The 15,940-nt window shown below is 33.8% G+C and overlaps 1 protein-coding gene across 1 annotated transcript in view; it reads left to right on the top strand.

Moving 5' to 3' along the window:
- ROBO1 (roundabout guidance receptor 1) overlaps nt 1–15,940 on the top strand; it is a 1,175,986-nt gene that overhangs the window by 645,063 nt on the left and 514,983 nt on the right. The window lies entirely within an intron of this gene.

Here is a 15,940-nt window from a genome sequence, read left to right on the forward strand (position 1 = left end):
AGGCACAACTGGAAATTCAAGATAGAGTAAAATCAACCTTTAAATCATGCTTGAACCAATTGCGTTGACTATATTCATTTTAGGTTGCTACTGGACAGATGGTATAAAATTAGAATTTAAATAAAAATTTTCCATTACTACCTTTACTTCCTATTTGAAAAGAAAATTCAGAACATTTATACTATGCAACTATCTAGTATTGATCAGAGATGTTTTTACACTGTTTTCCATGGATATGTTAATACTTATTTGCATTTCTTTCTAAAACCAATTTCAATATTTCTTCCTACCTTTTAGAAATATCCATTACATTCTGACAATATATAACTAAAGCAACTATTAGAAAGATATTTTCACCATTTCCTTCTGCTTAGACAATCTAAATTTTCCCTACATTCAAGAAAACTGGCCACTTGCTTTTTCTCCTCTTAAATAATCAGATTCAACTAAGATCGATGTTAATTTTTCTAGATACTGGATACTGAGCATTTTCTTTGATTTTGTCCTATATTCTTTTTTCTTTCAGCACTCTTCAAATTTCTATGTCTTTAATTTTGATTTTAGTTCTGTAAAGTAGCATACATTTAATTCTTCACCGTCCCAAATAGCAATGCAAAAATGGTAACAATGAAAAATAAATTTTAAAATATTATTTACTGCAGATAAGATATCTGCATACTTCATACAAGTCCAGGATATATGCATATGTGTGTATATATACATGCACAGACATGCATGTATATATGTATATACATATACATTAGAGAGATATATTCTATGATCCTGTATCTGTCATGCTATATTTAGCTCTACAAAAGTATAATAAACATATGTTTCTGCAGTTATGTTCACAAAAATGACAAAAGAATCAATATAGCCGGTAGAATTGATGGGCTCTATTTTTACAGACCATTTCTTTTCCTAAAAGTTTTCGGTGGTATACTCTCCTACATCTTTATTCCCTGAGGAATTACTCTGATGCCCTAAACATCCATTTATAGCCCCCCTTTGAATGGTGAGTGATGACAGTTGAACCTCAGAAGTGGGGGTGGGTCAGTTCCAAGCTCTGTGACATAATTGCCTTTGTACATTTAGGATTGCTTTTAAAGCAGACACTTTCATTGGTATTTGAAATAAATGTCCATTATTTTATAAATAGAAATAACCTATGAAAATTTCTCAAGCAATTTAAGTGGATTTAAGTAGACTTTTTTTTTTTTTTGCTTTATCTTTAATATGAAGTTACCCACTTAAAGTATTCTGAAAGGTTTAAGAGGTTGAGCCCAGCACACCAACTATTATTTCTACCAATTAAGTAATCTCTAATCACATCATCTACAGCAGAATTATCCACATAGCTTTATCTCAGTCACCATCTATTGCACTCAAAGAACACTATAAAGATGATCATTTTATTTAATTTCATGTTATTTTACTGTGCTGTTTTTTATTTTATCAAGCTGTGAAGGAAATAATGCCAGTGTGACCTGAACTTTATCTCCCCAGCTGTCAGAGTTTATTGAATAAAAGGTTATGGTTTAAATTCAGGACAATCCACTGTCTGACCCCCATCAATAGTCTTTCAGTCTCTTTCACAGAAATTGATCAGGTCAGTCGGGCAACATTTTTTTTCCTTATATCATCTTTTACAGTGGTAGCTTCAGAATCAATTTTTTAGCTTACATAAGGTTCGTTACAAAGTCTTATGACAAGATTTTCAAGTATAGTAAATATATTTATTTCAAATGACCACCTTTAGTATGGTAAGTAATTCTATGTTCTTCACAGTTTTCACATTTAAAAATTAAATAATAAAATTTTTAAAATAGGATGAATGTTTTGTGTGTGTGTGTGTGTGTGTGTGTGTGTGTGTGTGTGTGTGTTTCTGGCATCAGAAATGTTCTTTCATCTCTCATTGATTCCCAATTCTATAAATCTACAAATTTGAGATTATAAATGATTTTTATCTCTTTTTGAAGATTACCTAAGGTTTTATTATTCTCCTTGTAAATGTGAATTTATCTATATATTTTATCAATTCATTTTTTAGAGGATATCAACACCTGGTAGGTATAGCTTCATGATGACAAACCAACCAACTTGACCATTTGTTGTCAAATGATGTAAAAGATTTTAAGGTATATAAAAATAGTATGTACGAAAGCAATAATCTTTTTTGTAGAACAATTTTATGTAGGCAATTTTGTCTAGGTCTTTATAGTTGTACATTAGAGTAAAATATACATCCTTTAGTTGTGATTATATAGTCCAAAACACACTTTATTCTGCACTGCATGATAACCTACAAAATATTATTTTTTTCTCTAATATAAGATACATTGCTATTCACAGCGACAACATAACAGATTTCCGTATGGTGGATCTCATATACTTAAATGATTATTATTTTTGGCTTTTAGTTTGCTACCATTAATGGAAAAAGGGAATCATAAAGGTGATTCTGCATTTTCTTTGTTTGTAATATCAACTATATATTTTTCTTTTTAATATAAGGAGAATCAGATGACATTATTAAATATTTAAAAGCCTGTAAAACTGATTTCAGTGTTTCTAAATGACCTACGAAGCTCTAGTATTCTTCATTCCTCTTGATCTCAGATTAGGTTCACATACTCCATTCCATCTATCAAAATTTCCTATGCACATATGAATAAAAGAAAAGAAGAAGTTTTTAAAAAAGGAAGGAAGAAAAGAAAGATTTAGAAGAAGGAAAGGAGAGAAGGGGAAAGAGGGGAAAAAAGCGGAAGGGAGTAGACAGTAGGGGAGAAAGGAAGCAAGGGAAAAAGAGGAAGAAAAGGAAAGAGCTCTCAGAGGTTAACTTTAACCTAATCCTAATGCCACAGAGACATTTCTTTCATGTGAATACATGTGTGACTTTTAAAATCTGATTGGCTGATTGTGAGACACTCTGGAAAACAATTTTGGCAGTTCTTTTAAATACTAAATATCGATTACCAAATGCCCTTGGCATTTATCTCAGAGAAATGAAAATGTATATTTAATACTAAAACTGTACATATTTATAGCAGCTTTATTCGTAATAGGCAAAACTGGAAACTACGCAAATTTCCTCAACAGGTCAATGGCTAAATAAACTCTAGTACATCCATATCACGGAACTCTACATTGCCATAGCAATAAAAAGAATGAACTCTTGAATCACGCAAAAACCTGGGAAAATCTTTGGAGAATTAAGCTGAGTGGGAAAAAAAGTCATTCTCAAAGAAGTTACATATTGTATGATTTCATTTCTAGAACATTCTCAAAAATATGGATATGAAGAATAGATTAGTAGTTGTCAGAGTATAGGAAGGGGTTGAGAGGAAGGAAAGTGTGTGGGGTCATAAAAGGGAAGCATGAATGACCCATTTAATAGTGGAAAGACCCTTTATCTCACTACTATCAATGTTAATATCCTGTTTGTGATATTGTTGTATAGTTTTGCAAGATGTTGCCACTGGAGGAAACGAAGTAAAATGTATAATAGATATTCCTGTATTATGCATATGAACCTGCTATTATCTTAAAATTTGAAAAGTTTTTATGGTAAGATTTAGGATAAATTTCATTATGCATATAGTATATTTGAAAGTAAAATATATAGCAGAACGCTTGATGGCATAGTCAATTAAATACACATGTGAGTGATGCAAAGTTTGACCACAGTATCTTTATTATCTTGTGAAATAAAATGTACTGTTTTCATGTTTATAACGACAAGTCAACTCCCTGCATTGGGTAACTACTTTAGCACATTTTTTATTTCCTGTGTTGTCTCATTCACTATCATGTTTTATACCTATATGTTTTTGCCATAATTATGTATAATTAGAGAGAATGTTTTACCTAGAAGCTACAGAATCATAGGTAAGCAAGCAGTTTTACCAGCAATGGAAGATTTATATTTTTTGGCAAATTTGGTTACCAGGTGTTAGGCTGTCGGGTTATTTTTAGAATCATATTTAAGCACTCAAATAGCCATTCCAAAAATAAAGGTTTAACATTAACATTAACAAATAGTTTAGTCTTATCCCAGATAATCTAAGAGAAGAGGAACACATTCTTAGGTGTTTGATTTCTTTTTACCAATTACTACTAGTGCAACTCTGACCATTCATTTCTTAAAAATACTGTCAATCTTATGGCCATTTCTGACTCCCACATTACAGTTTTAAGGTTTATGTTGAAGACATAAGGCATTTTCAAATGCCAAATGTTGCAGATTACAGATTACAGAGACTTGTTTTTGTGAATCTTCTCCATCAACAAGAGTTGCAAGTATTTATTTATGATTTCTATAGTATTTCCTTAAAATATTCATACATGGTTATTATAATTCTGTCAATATATAGAATTCAGCAGATTTTTATTCCCTGTCTATAAACTCCAGTTTCCTTTCCCATTTTGCAGGAAAATGGGAATGCTTTAAAACTTCTGACCTCTCTTAAAAAGTGGTAACCAAAGGCCAATGGGAAGAGTATTCATTATTATAGTAAACTTTTCATCCATTTCCCACACGTGTGCTAATCAATGTATTCACACAGGCGCTGCATCATTAAAACAAAGTCTTATAATTGCTACTCACCTACACTGTGTCCACTCTAAACATGTGCAGAGGCTACTGAATCTACAGATGAGCATATACTACATAGAATACAATTAAGTGTATTATGAATTATAAAGCAGAGGGTGCAGAAGGAAGAAATTCTTGGTGCAATATCTTCAAATATCTTCAAATCTTCTTCCTTCTGATAATCTCAACAACTTCAGTCACATCTCACTTGACTCCCAGAAGAAGGAAAATTTACTGAGGACTGCCTCCTACTGTGTTTTATACTGTTGACCACCAGTAAATGAATAGACTTCATCGGCCAAACACATTGGCGCCCAGAAAATACTTTTACATAATAAACTGTCCCCACTATCACTTGAATATGAATAAATACATAAATAGCCTAATATCTTTTAAGGTATTTGGGGTTATTTTGTGTGTTTGTTGTTCATAATCCTCCCTCCTTCCGTATGCACACAAATAAACACATTTCTTAAAAATAGCTCTTTTATTTTCTTAAGTTTCACAAATTTCCATTAATTTACAATAAGAATGTCTCTTTTGGAAAAGTATTTGTGAGTGAAACATATCATCTCACTATAAAATTCCTTGTGAGAATAAAGGCTAGCAGAGGGCCGGGCGCGGTGGCTCAAGCCTGTAATCCCAGCACTTTGGGAGGCCGAGGTGGGCGGATCACGAGGTCAGGAGATCGAGACCATCCTGGCTAACACGGTAAAACCCCGTCTCTACTAAAATACAAAAATTAGCCGGGCGTGGTGGCGGCGCCTGTGGTCCCAGCTCCTCGGGAGGCGGAGGCAGGAGAATGGCGGGAACCCGGGGGGCGGAGCTTGCAGGGAGCCAAGATGGCGCCGCTCACTCCAGCCTGGGCCACAGAGCGAGACTCTGTCTCAAAAAAAAAAAAAAAAGGCTAGCAGATATCCCCATGAAAAAACACAAAGACCAGTCCGAGAATCCGCAGAGTAAAAACAAATAATATATGGGAAAAACAAAATTAAAAACATGTTGTATGTAGCATGTGTGATTATAATAAATAATATATATGTAATATGTGTGTAATCGATTAGACTGAATTAGCGAGAAACGGGAATGTCATTTTAAAATTCAGCTTTATGTTATAAAATAGAAATGTCCAAAGTCTGTGAGCCAAGTAAACTGAAATAGTAAAGGGAAGAAGAATCAAGTGCATGTTTATTTGGTCACCAGTGCCCTACCTGTGTGAATTTGCTGCAGTGAAATCCCTTATGCCATAACCATTGCTACAAACAGCCTCCCTCTAAGGTGAAGTGGGGGAGGGTACAACGTGCAATCAAATGAGAGTTAGAGAAAAGAAAAAAAAAAAAAGCAACCACCATTGCCACTCTCACCCTGAGAGGAAATCAATGGAAATGGATGAATGGGGGGTAAGCCTCAACTGCTCTCTCTGGTCCTCAATTGGACACAGCTAATCCCTGTGACCTTTAGGAAACCTGAAGGAATAAAATGACCCCAATAATCAAAAGCACAATTAGAATGAAGAGTGCAAAACCGTGACTGTGGTTAGAAGAGGCAGACAATGAAGAGACTACAGAGGAAATTTGTCCCTTTAGCAGTTGAGTGAATGCAGCCTTAGAGATGCCCTTAATGGTCACAGATGGATGGCAGCCACAAAACACAGAGCACATGAGGGAGGGCAGGTGGGGAGGAATCACAGTTGTCACGTGATCTGGTGCCAAATTGCAGATGCTTCAGATGTCCCCCACCACCCTCCAATGCATCAAGCATAGTTTCTATCTCTCTACAGGAGGCAGTAAAAGAAACTGGGCAGATGTTGAAATATCACTGGGCGAGGAGAAAAAGTGTTTCATCCAAACAGTGAAGAAATCTGCAGGGTAATTTCAATATCAAGTGTGTTTTACTTTTCTTAAGAAATAAAATTCAGTGAATTCATCTTTATCAGCACAAAGCAACCAGGCAATTAGGCAAACTAAGTTCTGCAGTTCAAGTAGTCTGCCATAAGGATGACATGCTGTCTGTCTATGTGGAAATACTTCCTGAATGATTCCGTGGGGTGTTCCATGTAAATGAGTGCTGAGAAAATGCAATGGGGTGAAGATGTGAAGAAACACAGTTAGACAAAAATGACATTTTCAAACTTTACTTTTCTCTTGAATTTTAACTGATGCTTTATTCACTTTTTCTCTTATATAAATTCCCAACTGGCAAATTAAATAGAGACAGAGTGTGTGTTTTCTCATAACAGGAGGCAAATATGTAGGATTTCGCTTGTTAACAAATATAAATGATCCATTTAAATTGACTTGTAATTTGAATTATAATAATAGCAAACTTTTACTAACTTCTTACTGAGTATACAGGGTTATCATAAGATTTTATAAATAATTGCTTATTTAATGCTTACAACACTCCTGTGAAATAGATACTATTATTTTACATTTTGTAGATGAAGAAACTGAGGTCAATCAATAAATAATATATAAATAAATAAAGTAACTTGCCCAAAGTCACAGGGTTAGCTAGTGGCTTCTAAACATTACACTATATTGATTATCTAAATAAATGATAACATATATTTAGCTGTAGTGATTCCAAAATGTCAAGTAAATAATTGGATATTTTGGCTGACTTTAACAAAACATGTGAATCTTACTTGAATATCATTCTACACAGTAACCAGTAGCAGTGATTATGAACATGGATTATTAACATACTTAAGGGAAGTGGCAACAAATTTACATATACAATGATGATAAAAGAGCACTGAGTAAAGGATAAGGAGATCTCAGTTTTTACTTCAGATCTCAGATGTGATCACCGTACCTCAAACCCAGGTAGCTACATCTACAAAAGGGATTCTATTTCTTCCTGATTCCCCATCCATCATTTTAATGCTATAAAAGGAGTACTCCATTAATTTAGGGATAGCTCTTGTGCCATTTCTGTGCCTGAAAATGTGGGATGTGTTTGTTCATACTATAAGGGCAGCTGGGACACCACCTGTTAACTAACTTCAAGCACCATTTAATTAGCCTGTGTTGCAGTTACTTTGCTTTGACTGGAAGGGAGTGGAACAGTAGCAGATGCTAAGCACAATAAAAGAAACGCCTTTGAATACCAGGGCAAAGTGGGTGGAGAAAATGACAAAAAAAAGTCAACAGATGGAGAGAGCCAGAAGTATTAGTAAAATAGACCGGAAATTAACTCTTACAGTAAAGTTCAAGGCAGCAAATCTCTGAAGATTAAATTCCAACCCAGCAAGGTATGGGTCACGTCAGATATTATTGAGGATTGGATTTGAGGATTTTGAATAAATGCAGACCTCAACCGGACAATTGGCTCAGTTTTTAATGCTATAAAGGGGTAGTCATCACATTATTTTTATGATAACCTCCAGGACCTTCTTAAACCAAACATTCAGACATCAAGAAAAACATGTTGTGTCATACTGAAGCATAATTTCCCCAACTACTTTAAGAGCTCCACTTTGTCAGTGTTTCCACTAGGAGAGATATGGAAACAAATGGTTTTTAAATTATGGTCATTTCTCCATCAATAGAATGATTTCCATACAGGAGGTACTCTATCTTGTTTAGTCAAATTAAGTTGAATTAAAATGAATCAATAGCTTCTTCTGTGGCATTTATATTCTTCTGAGTCACAGGCTTATCTATTAATGAATTTACCTTCCTAATATTGCACTAGTCTATTTTATGTTAATAAAATTGTTTTGTATATACATATATAATAGCAGACAAATATATATATATATATATATATCTGTTATTGATGTTCTTGCCTCAATATGTATTAGGTGCCTTTTATTTACTCAAATTTCATCAGTCTGGTGTAGCTAGATGTACCCCAAATTAGCCTAAACCAAATTGTATTTGACAATTTTTGTATAGTTACTCTACTACTTTTTTCAGAATTGTAACACTTCTGGAGATTCAAAAACAGAATGTAATATAAGCAAATGAAATATAATTCCAACTTGTTATCATATCACTTTAGTTTCAAGAGGAGCCTCTCAGAAAAATGCACTCCATTCATTCAAATCAGAATGTATCTATATTTATATTTATATCTATATCTATATATCTAGATTAGAAGTTCCTAAAATCAGAGGGAATTTGTAAAACTTAAATATAATTCACCTACCTGGCAATATTGAAAAACCTTCCTTGTTTATTCATGCTGTAATTTTTTTCAGTTTTTAGTATTACCACAATTTATTACATTTTATATCCAGTTTGTTAATCATCCCCTTTAACAAGAAAAAAAAACTCTTACCGGTAAGACCCTTACCTGAATTAAGTTAAATAAGATTCTATTTCCAAATGTATACATTACATTTACAGGGGAGAGAGAGGAAGGAATATGTCATTCTACTAGAAATAGTGATTTACCATACTGTAGTTCTGAGTTCGATTTATGGTGATTATAGTATTTTAGATAGATATGTATATGCCAACATCCCAAATAAGGAATTAATTCATGTTCATTCATTGAGAAAAGTTACTTCCATCTTAAACTCTTGACTCCAACAAAACTATGGCCCAGTGTTTCATCTAGTCATTCAACAAAAAATGTATTGATTGTCTACTCTGTTCTTAAGCACTGTGTTAGGGCTAGGCGTAGGAAGATGAATAAAACATGACCCTGTTTTAGTCACCCTTAAACTTACACCAAAAGATGTGCCTATGTTGTTGAAGAAATAATTGTCAAAAAAAAAACTCAATGTGTCTTGATTTCAGTCAGTAGTTTGATCCCCAAAATCAATGTATTTTGAAACACTGTAGGCAAAGCCTTATGCTTTGGAACCCCATTTTAATCTTTGATTGTGTATTTCTTGCTTCAACACAACTGACTACCTTATTAAATACTTTATTTTATTCTGTCTGTGAAAGTGCACATGAAGAAGTTCTCGTGATATGCTTACTGGACCTCAGAAAAGGATTTGTGAAATTATCCAATCTTATTGTTCAGTGACTAGAAAGGAATCACTAACCTGGTGTCCCATTGTTTGTAGGCTATTGAAATGCCATCTAGTTCCCACAGTTAGATTGATGAGTAAAAGGAGGTCATGGTATGTAGTGAAAAGTGGAGTGCTTTGGAGTCGGAAATCATCTGAAATCAAATTTCAGATCCACTATTTACTAGTTGCATGACGGAAGCAAAAGAACTCTGAGATTCGGTTTCGGTATCTTGAAAACGGAAATACTGATGAGAATCATAATGATGGTGGCTAGGATCATGGTAGAATTGTCAGCATTACATGAGAACACATATATGCATATAAAATGATGTGTTCTATTAAATAGACTAAAGCATTATATGAACATTACTTGTGATCATAATCAGTGCAGGTTTTATTTTCGTTTCTCCACATTTGATTCATTCAGTTATCTAATCACCTACACCAGAAAATGAGAAAAAAGCAGTAACGTATTTTGAGATCATTGTATGAAATCTGTTTTTTGTTTTGTTTTGTTTTTGTTTTTTTTTTTTTTTCTTTAGTACAGTCCTGGCATCTCAGGCCACAGGATAAAATTACCTACTCTCCATTAAGATTATTTGAGCTTATCCAAATAATAAACTACTCTAACATTTTTTATTTTCTCAAAACTATTGGAAGACAAAGTTTTCAAATTTTGAAAGAACTATCCAGTCACTAAAAAATTTATTTGAAAACAGATTTTACATCAAGGTTAACGTTTTGTTTATTTTATCAAAACACAATTTCTAGCAAGTATTATCCACTTGGATAATTGTAATCATGGTTCTTCTATCTTTGAAAGAAATATAAAGAAACAACCTTGATTTTTCTTATACCAGCAAAATTAGAGATGGTTGTAACACATTGTTTTCTGTTCTCATATTGCTGTTTTAAAAATAATTTATTCAATATTTAGTGGTAATTTTTAAATTTCAGACATGTTATATCTAATGTTCATGGATTTCTTCAGCTATTGTAAATATATTTCTTTATTTGCATCACTCATTAAATATTTTTAAGGAGGCACCACCTAAAAGCACCTACTGATTTTTTTTCCTCTCACTGTCTATAACATAATTTATATTTCTCCCCTTATTCCCAGTTCAAAAAAAGGGACAGATAATAAAGTACATTCAACAATAATTTGGGCTATACATGATTAAAACAGAAGTTCGAATTTAAATTAAATTTGATTTTATAGAACTTTGATTCAAATTTAAAGCTTCAAAAATATAGGGTTTTTTTGTATTTGATTTTATAATTCATTGCCTAGGTTTCTAATTAAATGTTCTCAGTACTCCATTTAAAGTATCCCTTCCATGCATTCCTCTTGATTAGTAGGAAAGAATCAATGAGAATTGATCCAATTTGTAGAACACAATTCTCATATTGATAGTAGTTTATATTCATTTGCTTTTCCCTAATCTTTTATTAATGGTCATCTTTAAAATGTCAATTAATGCCAAAGCTCTGCACTGTGATAATGCAAATCTATAAAGAAACTAGCTTGACAAGTTATAGTAAGTTGGGCAAAAGGAAGAAGCTTTTTATGTTTTTTTATGTTTTATGTTTTTATTATACATAACTGGGTGTGACAGAAGGAAAGAAGGTTGAAAACCCTAATGTTTTGAGCTGTGATTACAAACCCAATTTAAAAATTAAAAATAAATAAATAAAATTCTGAATTTAAACCAACAGACTTTTCTCTTAGGCCTCTACATTTCCCCAATATAACACTGGCTACCATGGGATAATAAACAAAGTAAATATCTATGGATTGAATGCTACTGCAAATATGAGTCTTTGTACTACAAAACTAATATTACCTATTTTAATACCGCTAGTGAAAGAGAAATACCATTGCATGATCGTCTGCTGCATATTATAGAGAAGACTTTAGATCATTACATTTTCATCCACCATCCTTTAAACTTTTTAAATGTTTTTCATAAAAGACAGAGTGATTGGGCCAAGTGCAGTGACTCACGCATGTAATCCCAGCACTTTGGGAGGCCAAGGCGGGTGGATCACCTGAGGTCTGGAGTTCGATAACAGCCTGACCAACATGAAGAAACCCCCTCTCTACTGAAAATACAAAATTAGCCGGGCATGGTGCTGCATGCCTGTAATCCCAGCTACTCAGGAGACTGAGGCAGGAGAATTGCTTGAACCGGGAGGTGGACGTTGCAGTGAGCTGAGGTCATGCCATTGCACTCTAGCTTGGGCAAGAAGACTGAAACTCCATCTCAAAAAAAAAAAAAGATTGAATGATTGATAATGTTACGTCATATTTTCTGTATCTCTTTCTCCCAAGGTAGTTTTTATTCAACCATTTGGGTGTGAGTTAGAGATATGATATCTCATGCCTTAATTATTCCACATGTGTATCTAAAAACAAGTATGTCAATATGTATCTAAATGACAAGTATGTCATTTTTTTCTGGAAACTTTAAGCTGTACCTTGAGTCTTCATTGAACAATCAACAATTTTTTTTCAGAAAGGCTTCATAGCTGATATAGTATACCATATTACAGAATGGTCTTCTCACTCTTAGTTGCCTGCTATTGGTGATAGTAAGTTTGATCACTGAATTACAGATATGACTGTCTGATCTATCAATTATCAAAGTGTATTTTTTACTTCCAAGTTAGCAAATACCCTCTGGGGTGATACTTTGGCACTGTAAAATATGCTGTCTTCCAACCATTTTTCACTAAATAGATGTAGGGGTGTGGGGAGATGCTGGCCAAAGGACATAAAATTTCAGTTAGGAGGAATAAGTTCAAGATACCCATTGTACAACATGATGACTGTGTTTAATAACAATGTATTGTAGTCTTGACCATCTTTAAGACACTCAATTTTAAGTGTTCTCACTACAAAAAATGATGGGTGCATAAGGTAATGCATATGTTAGTTAGCTGTATTAAGCCATTCTAAAATGTATACATACATATCTCAAAACATCATGTTGTACTTAATTTAAATTTGTCAATTAAAAAATAATTAATATTTAAAGATGCAAACATTTAATGAATTGTTATATTTAAACACAAAGTTTCCTTAAAGACATAATTTATGTTGTAAAGGAAGATATAGGTGTTTATTTCCTTTTATAGTTGTTGCTGTTGTTATATACATGAAACACTGTTTTAAGACGGTCCACTCATACACTGTGTGTGTGTGTATATATATGTATTTATGTGTGTGTATATATAATTGTTGCTGTTATTATATATGAAAGACTGTTTTAAGATGGTTCACTCATATATTGTTTGTGTATATGTATATACTTGTATGTATGTGTGTGTATATATGTGTATATATACATACATATAACCTTATATATTGTAAGTTTAAGTATGCCATACAACCCCTACACAAAAACATATAAAACCACTTAGCAAAATATTTATAAACAATAAGCCTATAGGTCAGAGTTCAGTTTTAACCTCAGGTGCTAACTTTTTACTGAATTGTAGAATACTAAAAATATTTTAATATTTATGTAAAATATGTAACATAGGTAGGGACTATAGCAAAGAAGTAGGTTGAAGACAAGATGATGAGTTTAGTGTTGAGTGAGAAAAGGTATGAGGCTTCTTGGAATTTACATGAAGTTGAATCACCAATGGAAATAAAATTTGGTTGTCGGTAGAGCATCCAGTTGAGAAATGTACAAATTGCATATGTTATGAAAAATAATCAAAGCCCTGAGCCCAGATGAAGATATCTACAGACAGCATGGAACAGGATGAAATCTGGAGCTGTGTGAAACACGACTATTTAAGGAGTATGTGGAGGGAAACAAGCTGTCATGGCTGAGGCATTAGTGTACATTCCTCCAGACTTGGAGTCAATGGATAGAAAATCTAGAAGACAGATTTTTTAAAACAAATTTAAAAAACAGGACTTAATTCTAAAATTGGAATTGATCACCCTGAAAAGCAGTGAAGGCCCAATGGCCACGAAATTCACAGGAACGCATACATCTCATCAAAGGTTATTATGAGGGTCCATCTGACCCATTTCCAACCATGAATGACTATGATGTTGTGATTCAAGACTTCCTTTTTATATTGAAAGATGCCTTATTTGTTTGTATGGATTTGAGGATATAGGATGTACAACAGCATATGAGTTTATTTATAGCAAGCTTTTTATCCCCGCTCTGCATATAATACTGGTGCAGAAAATACAATTCACATCATTTTCAGTTGTTTCAGATCGAGCGCCTATCACTCCAGTAAGGTTTGCATTCTTGGTTACCATCTCTTTATTAATTTATTTATTAACTTGGATTCAATGTAAAGTGGGTAGGTATACAAATGAGAAGCAGACAGAATACCTGACCCTCAGGAATTTAGATTATAATGGGGGTGACAGACACATAAAACCCAGCACCTCTAATGCCAGTGTGTTTCTGATGGGATGGCAGCTTTTACCAATTGCAGCTGAACCTATTTCAATTCAGGCATGGGTAGCCCTAAATTCAGAGCTGGAATATAAGAAGACCTCCTTTAGATATGGTAAATACACAATAGTCTCTTCCTCGCTATCTTCTAGTCCATAGCTCGCATAATCAATGCTATTTAATGGGAAATTTAAGTAAATGTCTTTCGGACTGGTCTTAAATTAGTCCTCCAGCTCTCTTGCAGTGAGTCAATGGCTATTTCATGTTATTGTTATATTTTGACAGGAAGGAGAAGAAAGAAAAAACTTAGCAAAGCAGCTAAAAATAGCACCTTTTGTTTCCTTTAGGCCTAACATACCATTAATTAAAGGCAGAACAAGGTAGAGATATGGTAAGATTCATTGATTAATGCAAAAATCTATTCCTTCCTGAGCTTAAGAAGGGGCCAGAAATGTGATGAGTAGGAACAGAGAAGCAAATTTATAAGCCACTTAAGATAGGTTACATGCAGGTGGGAAAATCTATTTTATATGATTTAGGTATCTCATTTCAAATGACCATAAACTTATCTTCCTCATCTCTGTTGTTTTCATAATAATATCCCCATTGTCAGGAAGAATTCAATAACAAAGCTACACAAACCTCATCCCAAAAGTCTTGTAATATTTTGTAGACATGCTGATTTATATCGTGGATTTGGATGATACTGTACTGTATTTTTAACAGAGTGATTAGAAATGTATGGGTCCACATTAAATAACTGATTGTAAATTAAAAGTAGTAACTTCCCTTAAAAGTCTGCATTGTGTTACTAAAAAAAAATCCATAAAATTAAAGTGATTCTAAACACATTCTATCATTTAAAACAAGATTGTAGGTAAGCAGGGTGGTTTTCTTAAAAGCTGTTTCATGCATTTGACCAAGAAATTTCTGATGATCTTCCTACAACAACCTCTCATATTTGGTTAGTCTGCATGAGCTAGATGACTTGTGACAGAACATTCTGAACACTGCCTCAAAACACACAAAAATGCCTGCTCCCCATTCTTTCTCATTGGTGTGACTTGGAAGTTTGACCTAAACAACATGTGCATGTAATAAGTTCACAGGCTGAAAAGGTAAAGTGGACACTTTCTGCTTTATCTCTTGCAGCGTCTATTTTAAGGGTAAAATGACAGCAACCATCACTAGAGAGGCAAGGACGAATAAAGCAAGAAAGAATATCTTTTCTCTTTTGTCTGCACAGATCTGAACTTTTTTTTTTTTTTTTTTGTTTTAGCCACATCAGGTTATTATAATTATGTGATACTTATGGGAAGGAGGAGGGAAAGCAGGGAGATTAGTGGGGATAAATATGCTGCATGAAAAAAACCAAGTGGATTCATCTTAGTCTTTTTATTCCTTTTGAAGAATTTCTAAATCATCCCTGAATAGCTGTGTGTCTAAGACAAAATATGTCGACCTAGCTAGTGGAGACACAAAATTAATGACCTCTGTGATGTTTCTAGAAGGGCATTACCTGCATGTACTCACTGGCTCATCCAGAAGTGACACACTGTTCCCCGAGTAAACATCTGCCCTTCTTCCCTGCTCAGAGCAAGAAATCCTTCCTCTGTAGAGAATGTTCAAGGTGATTCTCTTTAAAGCCTGCAGAACATCAGAACTTGAATGACCTATGGCTCTACCTTATTTGATTTAGGAGGGACACTCTCGGTTTGTATTGTGTCTGTGTCTGCTTCTCAGTGGCAGACCTGTGAACACCGCTCACAGTTATCTAACATACAGATGACAGGCAGACTGATTGTGCACCAGGGAAATTTAGTGGTGTCAATGAGCTTCTGTATACACACATACTGCTACTCTGCTACTCCCACCGTGGATGTGGAAATTGGAGTGTTGTGCCTAGCCTCCCCTCTAAAATTCTGCGTAGGAAAATTA

The sequence above is a fragment of the Piliocolobus tephrosceles genome, chromosome 2, assembly GCF_002776525.5.
Source record: "Piliocolobus tephrosceles isolate RC106 chromosome 2, ASM277652v3, whole genome shotgun sequence".
NCBI classification, from domain to species: domain Eukaryota; kingdom Metazoa; phylum Chordata; class Mammalia; order Primates; family Cercopithecidae; genus Piliocolobus; species Piliocolobus tephrosceles.